The 7,594-nt window shown below is 30.3% G+C and overlaps 1 long non-coding RNA gene across 1 annotated transcript; it reads left to right on the top strand.

The window, feature by feature from the left end:
* Window positions 1-2,918: 2,918 nt before the first annotated feature.
* On the top strand, window positions 2,919-7,246 carry LOC146998221 (uncharacterized). The gene is made up of 3 exons (XR_015040039.1): window positions 2,919-2,975; window positions 5,347-5,559; window positions 7,113-7,246. It is a non-coding gene; the product is annotated as an uncharacterized LOC146998221 (long non-coding RNA).
* Window positions 7,247-7,594: the final 348 nt, after the last annotated feature.

Raw genomic sequence — 7,594 nt, 5'->3', positions numbered from 1 at the left:
GCTCCAAAACATTTTAAATTCTCAATCACAAAGCTGTAAGATCTGTTACAGCAAGTACAAAAAACAAAAGAAAAGAATACTCAATTCATATTACGTAGGTCGAGAGTATAACGCGCTAGCACCGCCTCCTGTCGGCAACTCTTAATCACTACTGAACAGATGGGATGATTCAAAATACAAGAAAGATCATCAGCAAAGGAATCAGTTCCAAAACAAAAAACAAGAAAATTTATATGACAAAAGATATCGACCACGCTGTTTCGAGTGTGGATCATACGAACATTTTAAGCCTCAGTGTCCTTGCTTAAAACCAAATGAAAAGGTAAATTGCGTATCTTCGAATGATGATTTGTTAGAGACATATACAATTAACGGTTTAGTGAATGGGTATGAAATGCCTATTCTTCGAGACACAGGAGCCACTTTTGATGTTATTTCTCGAAAATACACTGATAACGCAAAAATGACTAGAGAACATGTCTGGGTACAATATCTTTTAAATGACCATTTAGTGTGTCTACCGTTAGCGGAAGTTGAAATTAATTGCGAACTTGGTCATATAAAGACAAAGGCAGCTGTTGTTACAAATGATCCCGGAAGATATGTATTGGGTAACAAAACTGCACAATTGTTCAAAAATAAATCATTCTTAAATTTAGAAAAAATAAATGCGGTTTTGACACGTTCTCAAGTAAAAAGATCTCATGAAGATGATCGAAGCAGAGAAATTGAAATGGAGAAACTAGAAAACTGAAGTTTATTGAAACTGACGAAGATATTTTACCTCAAGCTGATGAGGAAGACAAGGAACTTAAGAAAGTGATTAATGTTAATTCAAAGGAATTAATTTAATCTCAGCATAGAAGCAGAGATCTAGCGTCATTGCTTAACGAAGCTAAAAATGAAAATTCCAGCAAGACAAATGATTTTAAAGTAAAAGAAAACGGATTGTTGGTGAAAAGGAAAATAGATGAAAATGGAAATGAAAGGGAATTAATTGTTATTCCTGAAAAATATGCCCCCATAGCACAAGACATCCTCAGGATGACCTATTTAAGTCGCAATATCCCGGGACATATTTAGGATGTCCTAAGGATGTTGATTCTCAGATGTCCTGAGGAGATCGTAATTTAACATCCTGAGGATGTCTTATTTAAGTCGCTATGTCCAGGATATGACAGGATGTCCTGAAGATGTTGATTCTCAGATGTCCTGAGGAGTTCACCAATTTCACATCCTGAGGACATTCATTCTGCATTGTCCAGAGGACTTTCGTTGTCAAACATTTTGAGAATATTTGTTCTCAAATTTACCAGTTTTAATTTTTTGACATTGCACATCTGAAACTTGCACATTATTTTATTTTTCATATGTATTTTACTAAGTTGTTTCTAAATGCTGCACATTAAAAATATTGATATGATTGATGATTTATTCTTGTTATTTTGTTATTAATTTTAACTGCTATTTTTTCTGACGTTTTTAAAAATTTATTTAGTCATGGAAAAGATTTTTTTCAATGGATTAGCATTTTCTAGAATATTTGCAAAATTCTAAATAACATATATATTTTTTTTTATAAAAAATGTATAAATTACATGTATAATTACTTACAGATTACAAACCCTACTACAAATATAGGTAAAATTAGATGTATATATATTTAATTACGGAAACGAATTTTTTTTTAAATTTGGGTATAGAGACATTAGGTATTTTTTTGGAAGCAGGAAACATGAAAAATTACCAACTGCCTTCGCCGGGAATCGAAGGACGGACCTCTGGAATACCGGCCCAGTGTGCAGAACCAGTACACCACGAAGACACGCTAGGTGTGGTGGTGGTGTATTTAATTATGGCAAAGCACACTAGGGCTATCTGCCTAAGGGGAAGGATGTCTTCGTGGAGGACTTTCTAAGGGAAACTGGCTCGTATACACGTTACACGTGGGGAAAACCACGAAAACACCTATGCAGCCAGCCCGTTCGCGGGATTCGAACCTCGGATCGCACTACCAGGGTTCAGCGACTTTACCGCTCGGCCGCTGGTGGGCCGAAGACACGCTAGGAAAGCGGGAGAAATACCTTATATTACTTCTCTTTTTAAAGGCCGACGTTTTTTTAAGGGGATCCAATCCCTAAATCCTGGGTGTGGATATACCTCATCCAACACCTTTTTAGTTCGGGCGCCACTGTAGAGACATTAGGATTTTTTTGGGAAGCCGTAGAGATGAAAAATTAGCAACCGCCTTCGCCGTGAATCGAACCACGGACCTCTGAAATACCGGCCCAGCGTGCAGAACTATTACACCACGAAGGCACGCTAGGAAAGCGGGAGAAATATCTCATAAGGAAAATTTTTTTCCTCTAATTACAGGACAGAAAATGTTTTTCAATCGCGCGATCTGTTATTGATATTGAATTACAGTCGTGCGATAATTTCACAGTAAAGATACATCTCTGATGACTATCCAAGATTCTAGAAACTTTGGTCTTATATAGAGATGGTCGTCTTATAGAAATAATGCTTAATATCAATATTTATTTATAATCTCAGAACTATTGGTCACTTTCAGAAGTGGTCGTTTGAGAGGCGATATTCTATATATTTATTTACTGATACTCTCAGATTCCAAAATTTGTTTATATTCTCAGAAATATTGGATGGAAGGTGGTCGTCCCATACATGCAAAATTTTACATTTCATTAAAAATGAATTCGGCATTATTTACCTATTTCCCTATTAATTAATTAATTAGATAAAGAAAAAATTAGGACATAGTACTGTTTATTACGTAATAATGTAGGAAGTTCTACAGAACTATATTCTTTCGCGTCATTGCACATTGTATCCGGCAAACTACTAGTTCCTCGTATTCTTCCGCAAATCCGTAAACATCTGTCTGATTTGAAACGAAATCCAAAATGGCTGCGCCATGAGGTTAACTTGTATGGATATTTTTTGTTGCATGAAAGGTAAGTTCAGTTGCAATACTTGTATGTTTACTTTTTTTGCTTTTCGAATTTATGTCATTTTTGACAGTTAAATGTTTCACAGCTTTATGAAATGTTACCATTCTGTCGTGAATTACGTGTATCTCAATGGCTGGCTGTCTTTTCAAATATCTAATTTGCCCTGCTATCCAAATGTTTATGACTGAATTTTTTTTAGTCTAGTTTATGCATTCAGTTTCAAAATTATATGTGTGATCAGATTTCTTATTATTTTATTGCAGCAATAAATTTATGTTAAATAGTTTGAACAATTGTATAAAAATAAGAGTTTGCATTGTTTTGTCCAAAATATGTATGGTTGAAACATTATCTTAATCTAGTTTGTAATTCAAGTTTTTTTGGGGGTACTGTTCTGTTATTGGGACCAGAATCGGAAATGTATGAACCTGTGTTCGTAAGTATGTGCATAGATGTGTATATGTAGACATACAAATATACAAGCATACATAAATACAATTCTGAACCCGGTTCTGATAACAGAACAGTACCTTTTTTTTAATCTTCTTTGAATATTTTATAAAAGGATTAAGCATTTTTCAAACTGCATATCATTTTAAGATTCGACCTTGCAGGAAGTTTTGCAGGAAAATATTGTTTGCATTTTTATTGTATTTTAGATACTTTAGTTATGTAAAGTGAACATGAGAATATTAGGAAAGCTGAAGAATATGAATAGCTACCATAATACATGTATTTTTTCATCGAGCCCATTGTTTTAGAAACCAATGCACCATTATTATATGCTGGCTTATTTTATAGTTATATGCAGTTTAATTTTATGTTCATGTTACTGTAGTATTGTCATTATAATAAAAGTATTGATAATTTTTGTTGAATCTTGCAAGTTGCCTAACATTCAGAATTATTACTACCGAATTTTACTGATAGGTTTTTTCGAGTTGACATAATCTGTCTGATAAATAAAATAAATTGGTGTTTAAATTATATGCATTTCTCTTAATGTTTCATTGAAAGTGAGATGAAAATATAAATGCTATCCAGAAAAGTGAATTCTTTTTGCCTGAAATAACAAACTGTACTAAATGATTAATGTTTATATCATTTTAGAAATGTGAATATTAAAGTTTCTCCCCCTTCTCTTCTTTGATTTTGAAATAATTTATAATGAAATAATATATACATAAGTATAATTAATGTAAAGTGTCATTCAATAATATAATTTATTTTTACTGATATTTTTATATTTCTTATCTGGGTTTTCTTTTGGTGTTAGGAGGAGGAAAAGACTGTAATGTTTTAATTAAGGAAATAATTAAAACATTACAGTCTTTTAAATAACACAGTTACAGTAATGTTTATTGAAGCAATCAGTACTGTGTGATTGCCAGTGATTGAATGATGTTAAAATGCATTGTTCATAAGAAAATTTGCTTATCTTTGTGTTATAGATTTTATTTTGACACAAGCTGAAATCTGAATTATTGGAAGCACTTTGAAAACCCGAATTATTTCCTGAATCATTAATCAGGCCAATATATAATATACAAATTTTCATACAAAATTATTTCTTTGAGCATATTATAAAGAGCTCATTTAATTTTATTATTTGTACAAATTTTAGACAAAAGTAGCATGTAACAGTTAAAGATTTATTGAAGCCTACTTGTTACTTGTGGTAACAAAGAAGTGTGAAAGATATTGCCACATTAGCGAACATGACGATCATTGATGCTTAGTTTAGTAATTTAATGATATATTGAGAAATGCTGCGAACTTTCAGAAGTAGACATTTTGGAAATGATGGGCTTGATAAGAAATTTACATGGTTTTATTATTTATTCTTTAGTTAAGAATGGATTTTAGATGTTCATGTGAAAGAATTCTGTTTAATTGTATGTGAAAGAATTGTTAAAGTTTGGCATTTAAAAAAATGAATTAATAATATGCAATTATCTTTTTATTATACATATATTACTATATATTTCTAATGCGTTATGTAAATGTCAGTGCTAAACAATTGAGATACTATTGTCAGGGCAATCTTTTCTTATACATGAAAAATTCTGATACTTTCTTATCATCTGCCCTCACAGCTTCAAATTATGCTAAAACAGCAAGAGTATGCACACGATAATAGCAAACTATGAATATGCATACCACACACATGTATTTACATGCTTTATATTTAATCTTTATTTCTGAATAGTATTCCATTGGATGAAAAATATGTGAATATTGACCCAATGTATATATTTTTGTGTGTGTGCATCCTAAAATTTCTTGTTTCTTATAAAGTGCTTATTTGAATTACTACTTGTGAACAGAGCAGTAGATATGAAACATAAACTAACCATTTTGCCAATTTTCACAGCTTTGCAGATAGTCAAAAAGCACCAACATTTGTAATAATGGTAAGTTTAAATGATGTTCTATACTTTTGTGTTAATTTTTCTATTCTATTAATTCTATTACTGTGTTATCAAACTTTCTGCAGGAATTTCAACTGGTTAAGATGTTATTACCATGTGGAGAAGAATTTGGTTTTCAAGCTAGAAAAAACTGCAGCTGAAGGATTTTGTAGAAGGTCAGTCAAACAGGTTTTAGTTAATTATAATTTAATTTTGGGTGAAGAATTCTCAAATTTATTTATCTTAAGTGTCTAAAGGTCTTCTAAATTAAATTCTGCTTGTTTTTGAAATTTTTCATGACATTCATTCTTTGATTATTATTATTTTTTTTTTTTTTTTTTAATTTACTAACTTATGTTCAGGCACATAATGTTGCATTTAATGCCATACCTTAAATATTGTAAAATGTTAAAATAATACATTTCACTTAAAAATGTGGTTGTGACAGTAAATTTTCTGTTACATTTAATCATATCTATAAACATTGGTATACATCATTTTTCAATAATCTGTATATTATTTTGTGCATTTCTTTTACATCCAAGATCTGGCGTATGACTTGCTTTTCAAACTGATAACATGGTGTAATAATGTAATCTAATGGTTAAAGTTTAGTATGGAACGGACCAAATTTAATAAATTATTCTTTGATAGAAATTTATTCATGTGTTCAGTGTGTTTCATCTCTTTAAATTGCTAAAGTAAATTTTATGTACTTGCATTTAGGATTTTTGACTGTATCAGAGTAATTTTGTTTCAGTTATTATAACATGCAAGAAAAAAAATTCATTCATAGCTCCATATTTAAAATTAGTTAATTAAAGTCCTTAATAAAGAGGGACGTTTTGTTGTTTTTAATGTTGAAAGAGTTTAATTCAAAAATATGCCACATTAAGGGTTACTTTTTAACCTAATTTAAAATTTTCATTACTTTAACATGTCCAATAATTGTTATTTTAACTCCGATATTGTAATAATATCAAAATTCCTTACTTTTTGATAGGTAATCCAAATGTAAAACAAGAAATGAAAAAATTAAAATCTAGAAGTATATTTATTTCATACATCTAACAAATAAAAACAACACAAGCACTTTTTACTGTCTATCTGCATATCTGTGGCATGTCCCGTAAGACTGAGATTTGTATGGTCAAATCCATGTTTCAGTTAAAGGAAAATGCATGCACAGTCTTCTGATTTTCCCTTTGATTAAGGATTCTGTATATACTAGCATAAGAAATATATTAGTTAATGCAGTGTTATACATCAATATTTATAGACAATTATTGTGGCTATGTTTATTATAATTTTGTTCACTGTAATGGCTGGAGTGCCTAAACCATCATGCTGTGTAAACAAAACTCAAATCTTCATCTTTGCATACTGCTCCACTAGTGTTTAAACCACTGAAATGGTGATTATGGTAGAACATCTTTGGTAAAAATTTACTCTACTGTAACCCTTGGCGAATCATTTCTTTTTTTTATATCAAGATCGTCACCTGAGAGGATCGGCACCAATTATTTTCTGACATAAAAAATTTTAAAAGGCATCCCCCATGTTTATTTTATTATAATCGAAAAATCAAATAATTGCTACTCTGTTTATAGGTACTAAATGTTAAAATATTTTAAATGCTTCCTTTAATTTGCATTCTAATAGTCATTTGTTTAAATTTAATTATGAATTATATTCACATATAGTAATTGTGAGTGTTTTTTTATTTTAGGTGCTGTGAAAGGCAATGACAGAGATCCAATTTATCAAGAGTTCTTATATACATAAGAATACATGGATATAAGATTGTTTTTCATAAATTCAAATAAAATGTGATAAATTGGATTAATAAAAACTATTTTGAATTTTGAAAAGTGTTTTTCCTCTGTTAATCATAATATAGTGCCATAAATTTCTGAATGTGTTTATTTTTCATCCAAATAAATAGCTTTACAAAAATTTGTCATATTAATAGATATTGCATAATTTAGCATTATTATAAATATTTATTATAAGCAGATTCAGCTGAACTACTTTTTTAGTCTCTTTGCAGATGAAGTCACAAAGGTAAGTAAGTGGTTAGATATTTTTCTGTATTCCCCATTAAGTAATTTTATCTGGTAAATTACCATTACTTATATACTAAAGGTGAAAGAATAAGCTTTCCTTGAAGATACAAAAATTTGCAGATATTTCAAAAAATTGGTATACGTA

This window comes from Stegodyphus dumicola, chromosome 3, assembly GCF_044657685.1.
Source record: "Stegodyphus dumicola isolate Sdum_Otavi_A_Nest chromosome 3, ASM4465768v1".
In the NCBI taxonomy this organism is placed as follows: Eukaryota; Metazoa; Arthropoda; class Arachnida; order Araneae; family Eresidae; genus Stegodyphus; species Stegodyphus dumicola.
This window is presented reverse-complemented; position numbering and strand designations above follow the sequence as displayed.